Source organism: Taudactylus pleione, unplaced genomic scaffold, assembly GCF_031769625.1.
Source record: "Taudactylus pleione unplaced genomic scaffold, aTauple2 ptg000690l, whole genome shotgun sequence".
In the NCBI taxonomy this organism is placed as follows: Eukaryota; Metazoa; Chordata; class Amphibia; order Anura; family Myobatrachidae; genus Taudactylus; species Taudactylus pleione.
The window spans coordinates 2,443,776-2,461,747 of NW_028285092.1; the positions used below are offsets into that span (position 1 = coordinate 2,443,776).

At 44.2% G+C, this 17,972-nt stretch overlaps 1 protein-coding gene across 2 annotated transcripts in view; it reads right to left on the reverse strand.

The window, feature by feature from the left end:
• Positions 1 to 17,972, reverse strand: part of PGAP1 (post-GPI attachment to proteins inositol deacylase 1) — a 707,270-nt gene that overhangs the window by 55,810 nt on the left and 633,488 nt on the right. The window lies entirely within an intron of this gene.

Here is a 17,972-nt window from a genome sequence, read left to right on the forward strand (position 1 = left end):
ATATTGTACATGTCGATATTTTGTTAGTGCTGACATTGCGAATGTCAACATATTAATGTTGATATTACCAATTTGTTGCATTCTGACTGAACAAGTCGACATTCGGACTACATCCCGCATTAAAATTATAACAATTATTTCTACTACTCAATATAATTAAATAATGTTTATTTATGTTAAAATAAAACTCCAGCCTGAACTGGAAATAAATTATAATCTATAGATCAATAAAAAAATTAAAGTAATTTGCCATAGCACCTCATATTCATCTTTGAGGTAGGAATGTTCTGAGATTTGCTTGACCTGTGAGACAGAAATGGAGAGGTGGGCTCCTTGGCACTACATTCCCATTGCCTGTGGTTTCCATAGATAATGAACAAAACTATATTATAAAGCAGAGACCACAGGAAGGAAAGTTGATGTAAGGAAGGAACTTTAAGTGGTATATTTACTAAAGTGAGAGTTTTTAGAAGTGGAGATGTTGCCCATAGTAACCAATCAGGTTCTAGGTAATATCAAGTAGAATCTGATTGGTTGCTGTGGGCATATATTGAAAAAGAAGAAAAAAGTGTTCCAAAAAGGGGCACTCATGGACTATTAATTACGAAAGCATGTTGCTATGAAATTCTCACAACTGGTAACCCAATATAGTAAATCTAAAAATGTACTTTTATTAGATCTATTAAAATATTAGCGAAATATTAAGTGCCAAAGTGTTCGCACTTAATATTTTGCGTGTCCGGTGGTTTTAATTGTTGTATGTCCACTCAATGTCCTCCGTACACAATATACTACTGGGCGATACTGTTACCAACGAATAAAATGAAATGAGACGTTGTGAATGTTAAGCTCATACCAGACTATTATAGTCAAAGAGCCTTTACATCAGCTAGGAGTACCGCACACGTGGGACAGTGTGTTTGGCAGTCTGTGCTGGTGTATGTCTATCTACGTACTTTCTCTACACAGTACATGGCTGATCGGCAGTGTTATCAGCAAAGAATAAATATACGGCGCTGTTAATGTGGGGCTTGTATTAATAACGGATACAATTAGCGGTAGAGCCTTTATACTAGCTTGTATTATAATCATGCCCCCTCATATTCTAAAACAGCTATTATGTATCTAGATGATACAACAGTGTGGCAACATTATACCATCTGATATATAGAGACGCTGTGTATAGAGGAGTTTTAATTAAGAATAATGGGTGTAATTAGTCTGTACTCCACAGTATTGCTATCATAATGTTATATGTGTCTCAACAGATAATTCAATATTATGTACTTGGGGAATTATGCGATTATCCCTACTGAAGGCAACTCATGTCTGCATAAACTAGGTTGATTGTGGATTGTTGTGATTAATCATAACGATACCAACCTGTAAATAGATCTATACTCAATCTATTCCAATACACAGCACCCATACTCAAATACTGTATTAAGTATATTAGATCCCCTACCAGATTTCTGGATTAAGTATTATTACAGGGGTGTTGAATTTAACTTATGAGTGTTGTGACTAATTGATTTCATATGTCCCGAGGACGAGAAAAGAGATGATTATAATTATTATATGAACGAGACGCACCTAGTAGATTCATCTATTTATCACTCGCTAATATTTCAACTATCTCTGCATGATTAGTCCTACTGTGGAGTGACATATATTGTGACATGTGGTATAACATGTCATGTGATCTGATATCAACGTGATTGAAGGACTCATAAATCACATATAGTGATGAAATAATTATATCTTAGATCATTAATTTGTACTAAAATAAGATCACAATTGACTACTAAAACGCCCTATTAATTCCATAGTACGTTGGGGACAGAATATTCACATTGTGACGGAGTCTTGATTTGTTAGTTATCAGAATTGATTATTAGGAGTACATACTAGACTGTGAGTGGACACAACATTTTAATATTTATATGTTAGTTTTGTCTCACATTAGAAGCACTTTAACACTTTGGCACTTAATATTTCGCTATTATTTTAATAGATCTAATAAAAGTTAATTTTTAGATTTACTATATTGGGTTACCAGTTATGAGAATTTCATAGCAACATGCTTTCATAATTAATAGTCCGTGAGTGCCCCTTTTTGGAACACTTTTTTCTTCTTTTTCAATATATGTATTCCCTTGTTCCCGGGTGCACCCCCCTTAAAGCCATAAATGATCATTACTATATTAATATGATATAGGGAAAGGACATTATATTATTATATAGGTCAGTGCGGACAACGCTTTAGTTTTGTGGTTGCTATGGGCAATAACTCAATTTCTAAAAACTCTCACTTTAGTAATTATACCCTTAACTATTAATATAGTGCATATCTTATATATAAAATTCATTGGTTTGTTTGTTTGTCTGTCCGGTTATGGATTTGGACAGCCCTGCACTGATTGGGATGAAACCAACACGAGGTGGTTCAGTTGGATCCTGGCCAGGTTTTAGGGGGGTTAGAGACCTTCCGTTGGTGTTCACTGGGCAGAACTTTGACCTGGAGACACTGGGCAGAACTTTGATCTGGGAAGCCTGTTCTGGGCCTTCCACTGGATGGATTTTGATGAAAACTTCAGAGGGGTGGCAATTGGTCTGGGATGCCTAATGAAGTTGTTGGGGTCCTGTTCAGACATCATGGTGGAGTGCACTAGGAAGAATTTTGACCCAGGGAGCCTGTTTGGACCCAGAAAGCCTATTCTGAGTCTTCCGCTGTATGGATTTTGACGAAAATTTTACTGAGTGGCAACACTGGATCCCAGAAGACATACTAGGGGGCTGAGGTCCAGGTCAGACCTCCTGTTGGTGTAGGCTGGACAGAACTATAACACAGGGAGCCTGTTCTGGACCTTCCACTGTATGGATTTGGATGAAATCTTCAGAGGGGTGGCAATTAGTCTGGGATGCCTGGCAATTTGTCTGAGATGCCTAACTTAATAACTTGAAGATTAGGTCCCGGTCGGACCTCCCATTAGTGAGCGTTGAAAAGAACTTTGACCCGGACAATCTGTTCTGGACTTTCCAGTATGAAAACTTCATAGAGAGGGGGCAATAGGTCTGGTATGCCTAACTTAATAAATTGAAGATTTAAACCCGGGCTATGCCGGGTACTTCAGCTAGTTGCACTATATAAACCAATGTTCTGAAAGGTGTAAATTGCTTTAAACCTGTATTTATCTGCTCTCTGTGGAAATGCTACTTCTAAAGTAATTCTGAGATATAAATGCATTTCATTCCCTGTAAAGAATATTCTAATTGTGTTATGTATCTTGACCAGATTAAAATAGGAGCAATGTTTGCAACCGAGGAGAGTCAATATTATACATATTAATGTCTGATGCTGCCTGAGGCATTGTGAGAAAATAAATATACCTAAATATGTAGCAGTGAATCTCACATATAAACTATTCCTATAGGTAATGGGACTATTTTTACAGTAGCATAACATGTTATTGGTAAAAATCAAGTAGCAAAAAAACCCATAAAATTATATTTAAACTAATCTGTTTACAGTAAGGGAATCGGTATGGAATCCCGGCTGCCGCACGGCCGGCAGTTCGATTCCCGGCAGCGGCAGCCCGACAGATCAGCAGAGCCCGGCAGCGGAAGCCCGACAGCGCTGGAAATCCCAATCGTCCCTAAGGTAAGTATAAGCTCACCTAACCCTCCTTAGGGGTGCCTATCCCCCCCAAGGGCCTAACCCTAATCCCACACTTCCCCACAGGCTAAACCTGAGTCCCCCCGGGGGGCGCCTAATCCTAAATCCCCCCCGGGGTGCCTAACCCTAACCCTCCCTCCCCCTAGCCTAACCCTCCCGGGGGGGTGCCTAACCCTAAGTCCCCCCCGGGTGCCCTAAACCTAACCCTCCCCCCCTGCGGCTGTCCGCTCGCGGCGCCCGGCATCCCTTCGATCGGGATTCCGGGCGCCTGTCTCCCGGCGTCGGGGAAATCACAGGCATCTAGATATAGACGCCCGGCATTTCACCCTCACCGGGATATGACAGTCGGGAAGCTGGTTGCCGGTATTAAGGCAGCCGGTTTCCCAATTGTATACCACAGTAAGAATTGCCATAGAGACAACATTCTCTTTGTTTGAATATTCTTTCAATCTTAAATTCAATTTATTGCATTTGTGCATATAGATTATGATGCATAAAGAGCACCTCCTTATATTTGACACATTTAATTAAAAACAGTCCAATGTCCCCTCATTCTCATTACTGGAACAAAAATGATATATCAAGCAGTATTATAAAGCTGCCTTAGCATATATAGCCCAAATCCCCTCACCTAGGGTTACTACCTTTTCATCTTCAGGACTGGGTTCTGGACAGAGATTGCATAATCAGCAAATGTGGCAAAAAACGCAGTAGGGTTACAAAAATTAATTTTTAAGCTTTCAGGCCACTTTCATATCACTTTAATAAAGAGCCCCTCATGAGCCTTTATATGCCCCAGAGCCACCTTACCCACCAGCACAGAGCCCCTTAAGCCCATTTATATGCCAGCCTCAAAGTCCATCAGTCATGCCCCTTTTATAGCCCAGCCTCAGAGCCCCCGTCATGTCCCTTTAGTTTATACAGTATGCCAGTCTCAGAGTAGAGCCCCCCAATCATTTCTCCTTTACATGCCAGCCTTAGAAACCAGTCATTCCCCTTTATATGCCAGCCTCAAGCCCCCCCTCAGTCATTCCCCTTTATATGCCAGCCTCAGAGTCCAGTCAGGGATCTGCTCCATCCACAAATTTTTCCTTGGGCTCTGTGTTTCTGCTTGATGTGCTCATAACCCCTCGGCAGCTATTTAAAAGGAAAATACTTAAATGTTGCTAAGTGGTAATGCAGCTTTAAATAAAATTTAAATTTTAAATCAATAAGGGGGTTGCCCTAAATTGGTAGAAGGCAGCAGTCACTGGAGAGCGCAGGAGAGAGAATGGTGGGAGATGAGGCTGGAGATATAGGAGAGGTTATAGGTGAGGAGTTTAAATTGAATGTTATAGTGGGTAGTGAGCGAGTGGAGGGATTGGCAGGGAAGGGAGGCAGAAGCAGAGCAGCTTTAAAGAAAGATCAATCTAGCAGCAGCATAAAGGAAAGACTGAATAGGAGAGAGGTGGATGAAGGCAAGACATGAGCGAAGAAGGTTGCAATAGTTGAGATGAGACACGATAAGAGAGTGGACAAGTGTCTTGATGCGTTGGGGAAGAAGGAGAATCAATTTCGGGCGATGTTTTGGTGGTGGAACTGATGGGTGAATACTTGGAAGTGGAAAGTGAATAACAGGGAGTTGTTAATGATAATGTGCAGGCAGCAAATGTGAGGAACTGAAGATTTCTAAATTTGCCATCCCTTCTTTCACTCCCCATGATGTTGCCATGTTTGGATGAAGGTGCTCCCTTATTTTGCATTATTCTGAGTCAGCAGATAAAGAAGGCAACACTTACAGGGTTATTCAATAAGGGTGCGATAACATAGTTTTTGCGTTAATATCGGAGCTATGACGTCATTATCACAGGTTTTAGTTTTACACTGTATTCAATATCAAAGACTTATCGCAGTTTTGAAAAGTCTTTGATAAAAAACGGGGATAACTTTTCACCATTGAATAGGTGTCGAAAAAAAGTGCAGAATTTGGGTTTAGGGGTGCAGGCTTAAAAAAATAGCCTGCACCCCTGGGACTGACATTTAAAAAAGAACTGTGTCAAAAAAAGTTTTAAAAAAAAATAGGGACACCCCAAAAAATGAATTTAAAAATTGGGGTGAAATAAAAAAAAATGGGCAAAAATTGTTTAACAATAGGGAAATAGGTTCAGGGCTATTCTGCAAGTATGCGGCAGGTGTTTTCTAGAATAGAATTATAGCGGCAGGTGCACAAATGCAGAATTTTTAAAAACTTACTTTAGGGACATCAAAATATGCTAGTACCCATTTTCATGTACCCCAAATTTGATGGGACCACTTAAAAAAACGAAAAAAATAACCTAAGTGCTCTTCTGCAACACTTCTCCAATGTCGGGAAAAAAGCACCTGCTGCGGCTATTTAAATCCCCAACTTTCAATTAAAGGCTAAAACGGGGGTACCCATGGTGTTCCCCCATGTTTTTACAACTTTAGGGGGGTCTTACAATTATTTTAAGTAAAAATTCGTAACTTTACGCAAAACCAACTCCGGAGTTTCCCGTTTTCATTAATTTTATATTGAATACGGGGATAAGTGGCCCCCACACCATACTTTAACGCAGGTAAAAACTCCGATATGAAACGTTAACTTCGACTGTGAAGTTAACGTTTCATATTGAATACCCCTGTTTGTCTGCAAATATGCACTGTACTGACTGGTGGATTCATATTCAGGAAAATTGTGCAGTTACAGTATGTAACAAGATAACTGAGAAGTTCTGTTTGAAATCTGTTTTTTTTGTATTTGTAATAGAACTAGTTACAACAGAATGTGTGTGTATTATGGCTTCACTAGTGTGCATTTGATTGGTGGAATGAAATAATAAAACTTCATTTTTTTTAAGCCAACTGCAATGGAATGCAAATGATATACAGTGCTTCCAATGCTTGAGGAAAAATTACTAGTTTGACATGCTTTGCAGGGACCATACAGGGCACAGGCACCTGCTTCTACATGGCTAGATGTCACCGAAGGCTCCAATGTGTGTCTCATCTACAGACATTTTAATAATTGTACTCCAAAAATAAAAATAAATGATTCCACCTTGATGTATTATTGCCCTGGTATTTTGTTCCTACCACCTTAAATTCAGGACACATGGACACGATGCCAAAATATATGTATGAATGTTTTGAATCAAGTAAATCAGGTAATTATTAGCTGCACTCTTGCTAGCTTTCTAATACCCTTTTTACACCGGAGCTAAAACACGGATTATTGCAGGCTTAACCCGGGTAGCTCCTTGATGTAAAAGGGGAGAGGGTTGGATCGCCGGGTCGAGTTACCCCGGCAATCCAACCTAGGTAACTAGCAGGGTTCACCACGGGAGTAACCCGTGAAACCTTGCTGTGTGTACGGCGTACTCCGGGTCACAATGACCTGGAGCACGCCACATGCCGGCCGATTGGTCGTCATCTCCAAGCGTCCACTTCAACGCCGGAAAAGCCGGGTCTATGCAGACCCGACTCCGGTGTGAACGGCGCCGACTCGGGAATATCCTGGTTCAGCGCCGGCTAAATTCCGGATTGGAACCCTGTTTCAACTCCGGGTCAGACCGTGAAGTTAGGTGTAAAAGGGGTATAAGTAATGTAATGCTCTGATTCTCTAAATAAATGAAGATAGTATATTTGTGAACCAGACTGAAATGCGATTTTAGTTTATACCAGGAAACATTCTAATATTGGATACTAAGTAGAAAATAGAGCGCTAATACTCCAATTAAATAATCCAACTCTCAGTTATAAACAATGTTTTAATAAGAATTAAAAACGTATATATTCTCTTTCAATGTCAATATAAAATTACAACATTGTTGCACAATATAAACATACAATGTAACACACTATACAATAGTTGTGTGCTATTAGAGTCCTGTTAACCTTTCAAAATCTAGTTTTTAAAGGCACGGCTGGCTAAAGTAAATATACTGCCAGCAAACCTTTTTTCTGTTATATATATATATATAAATCGCATCTTCTAATATATATATATTGAAGTCATTTTTCACATATCAGGCACTTGGACATACTTAATCAGATGACCTTAACAAGGGTATGACACAAAAACTGACTGTGTTTTCTATTCAGGATGTCATCTTCCGTTTAGTACTTATGTAATAGAGTGAGATAGGTTAACAGGACTCTAATAGCACACAACTATTGATCTTATGTATAGTTTGTTAAATTGCATGTTTATACTGTCCAACAATGTCACCATTTTATATTGACATTGAAAGAGAATACATACCTTTTTAACTCTTATTACAAAATTGTTTATGACTGAGAGTTGGATTATTTTATTGGAGTATTAGCGCTCTACTTTCGATTTAATTGATTTAGCAAATAATTTAGCTTAAGGAGATTGGTAATTATCCTTGGGAGCTGCTACTCCAATTGTGCAAGAGGTGGCGTACTAATAATAAAAAAAAAAATATATATATATATAGATATATATATCTATATATAAAGATAGATATATATAGCTCTATCTATCTATCTATATCTATATATATATCTATCTATCTATATATATCTATATATATATCTATCTATATCCGGGCAGCACAGACGGTGTAATGGTTAGCGTTTCTGCCTCACAGCACTGAGGTTATGGGTTCGATTCCCACTATGGCCCTAACTGTGTGGAGTTTGTATATTCTCCCTGAGCTTGTGTGGGTTTCCTCTGGGTACTCTGGTTTCCTCCCACACCCCAAAATATACTGGTAGGTTAATTGGCTCCCCACAAAATTGACCATAGTGTATATGTCTGAGAGCATGTGGTAGGGAATATAGACTGTAAGCTCCACTGGGGCAGGGATAGATGTGAATGGTAAGATATTCTCTGTAAAGCTCTGCAGAATATGTGTGCGCTATATAAATAATTGGTAATAAATAAATCTACACATAATATTGGATACTGTAGAGATCCACCCATATCTTAAATGTTATCCAATAATGTACTGTTTCTATATTAGATGCAAATTATCTTTTTTTCCTTACTGTTACATCTTCAAACACTTTGGTTATGAGAGCAGTAGAAGTGAAAGTGTAAAGCTGCATACACACACAACTATTTTGTTACCAACAATTTTATGAACGATTTTCTGTCAGATTTTTAAAGTGTAATGAACGATTTTTTGAACTACAAACGATTTTTGTAACTTCCCTTAATGAAAATCGTTCAGTTGGTCAGTCAGAATGAACTACAAACAGGAACGCACATGAACGATAATCGCTCATCGTTATAACTCAGAAACTGAACGATTTTTTCAACGATTGAACGATAACGACGTCGTTATAGTTAAAAAAATCGTTACGTGTGTATGCACCTTAACTCTCAGTAGCTATTATTTACTTGTTAGTGTCACAACTGTTATACTTTTTAACAATTCACTCATATGTTCCAAATGGTTAAAATATATTAGTGGTTGAAGATTCTGTGCAAGGAGGAAGAATATCTATTATAATATCGTTTAAGCACTTTAAATTAGTGATTATTAAGCTATGAGAGTTATTAAAAATGTAAGTGGTTAATATTGTTATGACTAATATTGAATTAATAATAAAAATATGATCTATTTAAAACATCATTTAGATAAAAATTGTAGGTTTCTTCCCTGCTTGGGCTGGAACTGGTGGCTTTGTGGGAGCTGACTTGCTGCCCTGACCCGCTGAGCTATAGAAGCTCAATAATTACAAGAGGAACATCTTGATATACTTATGATCTAATGTTAAAGCATCTAATTGTAGTGGAAAAACTAATTTCCCTAGATACAACTGGTCAGAGAATTTTTCTGTTTATTATATATGTATACTTCTTGCTCCATAAGAATATTAATATAAATGTGTTCTAATTGTTTTTTTAGGCTATTAAACGATCACTTAAGTGTTTAATATTGTTATCATTAACATTAAATTGAAAATAATAATATGATCTATTTAAAATATTTAGGAAAAAAAAATAAAAAATTCCTTCCCTACCTGGACTAGAACCAGGAACCTCATAAGAGTTAGCTTGCTGCCTTAGTCTGCTGAGCCATAGATGCTCAGTGATTACAAGAGAGATAATGCTCAGTGATTACAAGAGAGATAATTTTGCATACTTATGATTTAATGTTAAAAAAGAAATTCAATTGAAGTAAAAGATTTTACTATTTTTCCTAGATGCCATTGGTCAGAGATACTTTACTGTTTATCGTTTATTATATGTGGATACTTTTTGCTCTATAAGAGTACTAATACAAATGTGTTTTAATTATAATTATTTTTATTTTGAGTTTTAAAGCAAATGAATTTCGTTTGTATGTGATAATTACTTGATCACAGGTGTGTCTAATCACTGGAACATTTGGATTGGATATGAGTCCTTTAAATACCTTATAGGAATATCACAGTGACTACACCTATTTTCTTGCCTTCTGAGGAAACCGCTACCCTAAACAGCAGAGAAACGCGTTAAGGTACAGGGACTCTCCGTTTTAGAGCAGCCGCATAAGACAATCTATTGCCGGAATACCACGTCTCTTGACCAGAAGCTGGCTAAGTGTACTTTTTCATTCTACTCCCTCCTGTGAAGTGTGCCATTCCTCTCCACTGTCAGCCTGCATCCTGGAACAGCGGCAGCAGATTAAGCAGAGCTTTACTGCCTTCATGAGCAGCAGTTTATACTCTATAGAACAGTGGAGATTGATTAAGCAGAACCCTCACTTCTTCCAACAGCGGCAGTGGTAAGATTGACTTTAAAATCTTTTGTCATCTATGGGCTGCTAATATGGATTAATTTATGGACACTAAATATAAAGAGAGTGGAGATCTAACACTGCTGGTGAAATTATTTTCTCTGGAGAGAAGGATAAGACTATCCATATAAAGGCAACTGAATATCATTTTGTCTAAAAAGCACATTAGTTAACTGCTCCCAAAATTGAGCTTTCATTAGACGGAGTTTATTAATTTCTCAGCACATTTTATTAACTACTTCTGAGGATATAACTATTATGTCTTTTAATGTATACTAATATTTATTGTGCAAATTGTTATTTTATGAATTTGTTTATAGATATGTTTTGCTTATTAAAATATGAGATATGGTAAGAACTTACCCTTGTTATCTCTATTTCTACGAAGTCCATAGGGTTCCACAGGATACCTTGGGGTATAGGTGTGACGTCAGTCATCGGGCACCAAAGAGTTAAGCTTTCAGCCTCCCAGGATGCACTAGGTCCCCCCCCTATACCCCACCCCCGAGCCAAGGCATCTCAGTTAGTTACCAAGCCATAGGCCGGAGGAGGAGAAGGAAGAGAGAAGACAAAGATCTGGAAACATACAAAAATCACATTCTCACCAGAGGAAGACGGAAAACCGGTGACCAGAGCAAAGCCCATCTGCAGCACAGGTGCGACAGGGCGGGAGTCCTGTGGAACCCTATGGACTTCGTAGAAATAGAGATAACAAGGGTAAGTTCTTACCATATCTCATATTTTGTACTTCAGGGTCCATAGGGTATCCACAGGATACCTTGGGGATGTCCCAAAGCAGTATCCTTTAAGGGTGGGGACGCTCCTGTGCAGAAAGGAGAATCCGCCGCCCGAAGGAAGCATCCTGAGAGGCGAAGGTGTCAAACCTGTAATACCTCACGAAGGTATGGACAGAGGACCACGTAGCAGCCTTGCAGATCTGGACTGCAGAGGCACCACGTCAAGCTGCCCACGAAGGACCCACAGACCTAGTGGAATGAGCCTTCACAGAAGGAGGAACCGGCAGGCCTTCATGAAGATAAGCTTCAGAAATAGCCATACGGATCCAGGCTGCCAAAGTTTGCTTTGAAGCAGGCCAACCCTTTTTACGGAAGCCATAGAGGACAAACAAAGCGTCCGACTTCCTAAACGAAGAAGTGCGGTCAACATAAGTCCTTAAGGCCCGCACAACATCCAAAGAGGCCTCACCCACGGAAAGACCCGGTGAATTAAAGGCCGGAACAACGATTTCCTCGTTAACATGAAACTGGGAAACAACTTTGGGAAGAAACTCTGGCCGAGTGCGGAGGACTGCCCTGTTCCCATGAAAAACCAAGAAAGGGGGTCTACAAGAAAGAGCCCCTAACTCAGAAACACGTCTGGCCGAAGCAATAGCCAGAAGGAAAACAGTCTTAGCTGTTAGCCATTTAAGATCCACTGAGCTCAGTGGTTCAAAAGGCGGTCCTTGGAGAGCCCTCAGGACCACAGCCAAATCCCAAGGCGCCACAGGTGGAACAAAGGGCGGCTGAATGCGGACAACACCTTGCATAAAGGTGCGCACATCCGGGATTGTAGCAATCCTACGGTGAAACCAGACAGACAGGGCCGAAACCTGTACCTTCAAAGAAGCAAGGCGAAGCCCATGATCTAGTCCCGCTTGTAGGAAGGCGAGAATCCGAGACAGACGAAACTCCCGCGGTGCATAACCTCTCGGTCGACACCACTGGAAGAACGTATGCCACACTCGATGGTATATCCTCGCGGAAGATGGTTTCCGAGCTCGCAACATGGTACGCACCACAGAGCTGGAAAACCCCCGGGACCTCAGCATGGCCGTCTCAACAGCCACGCCGTCAAAGACAGCCGAGTCAGGTCCGGGTGAAGACAAGGACCCTGAGACAGAAGGTCCGGTCGTAGCGGCAACCGCAGAGGACTGACCACGGACAGACCCTGAAGGTCTGAGAACCAGTGCCGTCTGGGCCACGCGTGAGCTATCAACAGGAGCGTCCCTCCTTCCTGTTTGAATTTCCGGATTACCCGTGGAAGAAGGGAGACCGGAGGGAACAGGTATGCGAACCGGAACGTCCACCGGACGGACAGAGCATCCACCAGAGACGCCCCTTCGTCTCTTGTGCGAGACCCGTACACCGGCAACTTGTTGTTGTGCCGGGACGCCATGAGATCGATCTCTGGAAGACCCCACCTGTCCACCAGCAGTTGAAAAACGTCCGGGTGCAGGGAACATTCCCCCGGATGAACGTCCTGGCGACTTAGAAAGTCCGCCTCCCAATTTAGCACTCCCGGGATGAAGACCGCTGATATGGCCGGAAGATTGCGCTCCGCCCAAACCAGGATCCGAGAGACCTCTACGAGAGCCGCCCGACTGCGGGTTCCTCCTTGCCTGTTTATGTAGGCCACGGTGGTAGCATTGTCCGACTGGACCTGTACCGGGTGACCCTGGAGAAACCGATGTGCCTGCTGGAGAGCATTGAAGACCGCACGGATTTCCAAGATATTTATGGGAAGCTCCGCTTCTGTCGGCGTCCACCTGCCCTGGAACAAGTGTGGACCCAAAACCGCTCCCCAGCCCCGAAGACTGGCGTCCGTTGTCAACAGAACCCAATTTGGAACCCAGAACGGACGTCCCTTGTTGAGGTGGGTCGTCTGTAACCAACAAGCAAGGGACAGGCGAACTTCCGGGGTGAGCACAATCGTCTGGGACTTCAGAGACTCAGGCAGCCCGTTCCACTTGGACAGGATCAGGTGCTGCAGAGGTCTGGAGTGAAACTGGGCTTATTCCACCATGTCGAACACCGACACCATGGAGCCCAGTAACCTCATCGCCGAGTGTAGGGACACCCGGCGGCTGTGCAGACAACTGCGCACCCTTGACTGTAAAGCAGAGATCTTGTCCTCCGTCACGAAGATCCTTTGCTGTCCCGAGTCCAATAAGGCTCCAAGATGCAGAATCCTCCGAGACGGGATTAAAGTGGACTTCTGCCAGTTGATTAGCCAGCCGTGCCGTTGCAGCAGTGCAATGGTCAGGTCCAAGTGGCGTAAGAGGAGCTCTGGAGATCCTGCCACCAATAACAGGTCGTCCAAGTACGGCAACATGCGGACTCCCTGCAGCCACAGAGAAGCCACCATGACCGCCATCACCTTGGTGAAAACCCGTGGTGCTGTCGCCAGGCCAAAAGGTAACGCCCGAAACTGGAAGTGGTCGCTGCGGATTGCAAACCCGAGGAACTGTTGATGGCGCAAAAGAATAGGGACATGCAGGTAAGCGTCCTGTATGTCCAATGACACCATGTAGTCCCCAGGTTCCAGCGCCAGAATGATGGACCGTAGGGTCTCCATCCGAAACTTCGGTACCCACAAAGACCTGTTGAGTGCTTTGAGATTGAGAATCGGACGATACGACCCATTGGGTTTCTGTACCAAAAAAAGATTTGAATAGAAACCCTGGCCCCTCTGGGAGAATGGAACAGGCACTATAACTCCAGCCTGGAGCATAGTGTGCAATACCTTCCGCAGCTCCGTAGCCTTGTTCCGGGGTGATGGTAGACCCGTGGTGAAGAATCGAGCCGGGGGTCTGTGCCGGAAGGAGAGGGCGTACCCGTGGGAGACCACCTCCAGAACCCAAGTGTCTGTCGTAGTGGTCGACCAACACTGGGCGAACTGCAGCAGGCGGCCTCCCACCCTGGGATCCCCCAAAGGGAGGCCCGGACCGTCAGGCCGCAGGCTTGTCATCTGGCTTGGGGGCCGGACGTCTGGTACTCCATGTCTGCTTCCAGGGCTTGACCGATTTCTTAGGGCCAGCCTGTCAAGGAAACGACTGTGGTTTGGGCCTGCCCTGGGCCCTAGAAGACCGAAAGGACGATGGTCCAGAACCAGAAGGAACCGACGGGAGACAAGCCGATTTGGCTGACGCCAGCGTGGCCACAATCTTATCCAGATCCGAACCGAAGAGAACTTCTCCGGTAAACGGCAACGCCTCCAGACCCTTTTTGGAATCTGCGTCCGCCTTCCAGGATCGCAGCCACAAGGTGCGACGAGCAGCTACTGCTGCTGAAGAAATCCTAGACACCAGAGTACTAATGTCTAGGGCCGCCTCATTGATGTAGGTGGCCGAATCACGGAGATTGCCAATCAACTCTGCCTGTTCGGCCGGATAGTCGGAATCAAAAGAAGCCTCTAATGAATCCGCCCAGCGCTCCATCGCTCTGGCAACCCAGCAAATGGCCATAGCCGGCCGTGCTGCCCCCCCCCGCAAGGGAATAAGCGGACTTTAGGCAGATCTCCACCTTGCGGTCCGTAGCATCCTTAAGGGAGGACATGGATGGCATCGGCAATGTGGCACTACGGACAAGACGGGTCACGTGAGAATCCACCTGTGGAGGGGATTCCCACTTAGCAAAATAATTATCCGCGAACGGATAAGCCACCGCCAGGCGTCTCTGCGGCTGGTATCTTTTGCCAGGCTGTTTCCACGCCTTCTCTAAATGGTCCACCAACTGACCTGAAAGAGGAAAGACTGTGGCATCGCCCTTCACAACTTTGAAAAAGGCATACTTAGATTTAGCCGCTGGGGGAACTTCGTCCTCAATCACCAAGGCTGTGCGGACCGCCCGAATAAGTCCAGGAATATATACTTTGGACTTAGCATCAGCGTCCTTAGCATGGAGAGGTTCCTGATCGTAAGGATCCAGAATCTTCCCATCATCAGACGTCCCCTCGTCATCCTCATAAGGAGCCGACAGAGACGCCACCGGCCGTTTATGCGGCCGCATCACAGACTCCCCTTGCAACACATCCGACAAGTGCTGTACAGAACTCGTCAGGGAGTTAACCCACGCTGGCTCCTGAGAAACTGGGAGCGGGGAAATAGGGAGACTGTGGGGTACCACCAATTGTCGTGGGAAACCCTGCATGGGTGACGACACCACTGACTGCTGGGACAAACCCATCGGTGTAAACGCGGGCTGCGGAGCTAACTGGCCCACTAAGACTGTAAGCGCTTGAGCGAAACAAGCCCAGGGCGGCTCCTGTACCGGTGCAGTAACCGTAAGAGGCAGCCCCATAGACAAACACTGCTGGCAGAGGCCCTCCGCGCTACCCTCCCCCTCCGCTAACGGTACTTTACACGTAGTACACTGTAGCCGGAGGGGAAAATCACTTTCAGACATGATGGCACCACGTATGTGACCCCTCTCACCAATTATATATTTAAGAGGCGAGAGACCACCCTGCAGCACCGCACCGCAAGGGCTTAGCAGAAAAAACAAGTGACAGTATAAAACTGACAGTTTAGAAAAAAAGTTACAGGCAGCAGCGCTAGCACAGTCACATACAATGCAGAGAAATAACAATTCCTGCACTAACAGCGCTGATCACTCAACTACACAGACACAGGGCCTGGTAGGACACAGCGCTGCATACACAGACCTGACCACAGCGGAGGAGAGGTATGCGGGGGGACCCAGACCACGATGCTTCCAATGCAGGCTTCCAGCAGCGTTCACCATGCTTCAGAAAAGATGGCCACCGAGGAGCAGAGAGAAGGCTGGCCTGGGGGAGGAGCGCTGACACAGGGCCAGTCAGCACAGTGCAGAGAGGGCTGTGTGAAGCGGTGGAGGCGCCGGCTGTGAGACAGGGAAGGCGCGCTCCCCTGGCATGCATTTAACCCCTGGGACGCCGCAGCGCTACCGCTCTGCTGCGGTACGCTGTCCCAGGGGGTAGTGGAAGCGCAGGTTGGTCGCCTGGCTCCACGCTGCAGCCAGTCCCCAGGGAGCCCCCTGCCTGGGGACTTAGGACCATGTGATCAGCGGGGACCCCCCGCGGGACCCCGCTGCTTACCTCTGTCCCTCTTGAATCCGGCCATGGTCCGGAACATCTGGGGTCACCGCTAGCTGTGACCCCAGATGTCCACCAGCATCCCCGGATCAGTACCGGCGTTCTGGTACCGGCGGGGTGTAGGGAAGACAGCATGGACGTCAGGACTGACTGTCCATGCTGTTCATCCAGATGTGCAGCCACAGCTGCATGAAGAAAAAGCTTCAGGGGCTCTTCTAAGCCCCCCTCTAGCAGGTGCCTCCGACCACGGCCGGGCACCAAACGAAACTGAGATGCCTTGGCTCGGGGGCGGGGTATAGGGGGGGGACCTAGTGCATCCTGGGAGGCTGAAAGCTTGACTCTTTGGTGCCCGATGACTGACGTCACACCTATACCCCAAGGTATCCTGTGGATACCCTATGGACCCTGAAGTAGAAATATCTTTTTTGATATCTTGACATTTTTTGCGCTCCTTATTATTGTATAATAATAGTTTTTGCTAGATTTTTAAAGTGTAATGAACGATCTTTTGAACTACAAACGATTTTTGTAACTTTCCTTAATGAAAATCGTTCAGTTGGTCAGTCAGAATGAACTACAAACGGGAACGCACATGAACGATAATCGCTAATCGTTATAACTCAGAAACTGAACGATTTTTTCAATGATTGAACGATAACGACGTCGTTATAGTTAAATCGTTCAAAAAATCGTTACGTGTGTATGCAACTTAACTCTCAGTAGCCATTATTTACTTGTTAGTGTCACAACTGTTATACTTTGTAACAATTCACTCATATTTTGCAAATGGTAGTTTTCTCTGGTTCTAAGAGGGTAATTAAATGCTCATTGAAGTATCACCATGATTTTACCCTGTGCACATCTCCAAGAATTACATAGCCCAACGTCCTCTTGACTAACAGCCTTGGTGGGACCTGCTGCCTGACTGAATGGCAGCTGCTGACTGAACTCTGTGTGGCTACAACATGGGGAGGAACAGATGAGATCCCCCCCATAGAAAAAAATATTATGGCATAGGGAGCAGGCCGAAACTAGGATATCTGTCACCCGGTGCAAGGCAGTAATTTTGCGCCCCCTCCCTTCCCGTACCTGGATTTTGTCCTTGCTTCTCCATAAGGCAGTGCACTAGTCAGACGTCCCTGGAATAGTGGCTTACATTATTCCACACACAATAATGCCCATTACACATTATGGTACACACTGTAATGCCTATTACCAAAGCACCACTAACATATTTGCCCGACACCATATTATGCCACACAGTAAGGCTCCTGATTACTTTAAAATTACCTGCTCGTTGTCAGGGGTTTTAAGCTAATTACAAGGGGTTCCATGCTCGTTGTCAGGGGTTCCATGCTCATTGCCATGGGATTTTATGCTAGTTGCCAGGCGGTTTCATGCTCGTTGTCAGGGGGTTTCATGCTTGTTGCCATGGAGTTTCATGCTCGTTGCCATGGGGTTTGTGCTCATTGCTATGGGGTTTGTGCTCATTGCCAGGGGGTTTCATGCTCGTTGCCAGGGGGTTTCATGCTCGTTGCCAGGGGGTTTCATGCTCGTTGCCAGGGGGTTTCATGCTCGTTGCCAGGGGGTTTCATGCTCGTTGCCAGGGGGTATCATGCTCGTTGCCAGGGGGTATCATGCTCGTTGCCAGGGGGTATCATGCTCGTTGCCAGGGGGGTTCACAGGAGAAGATG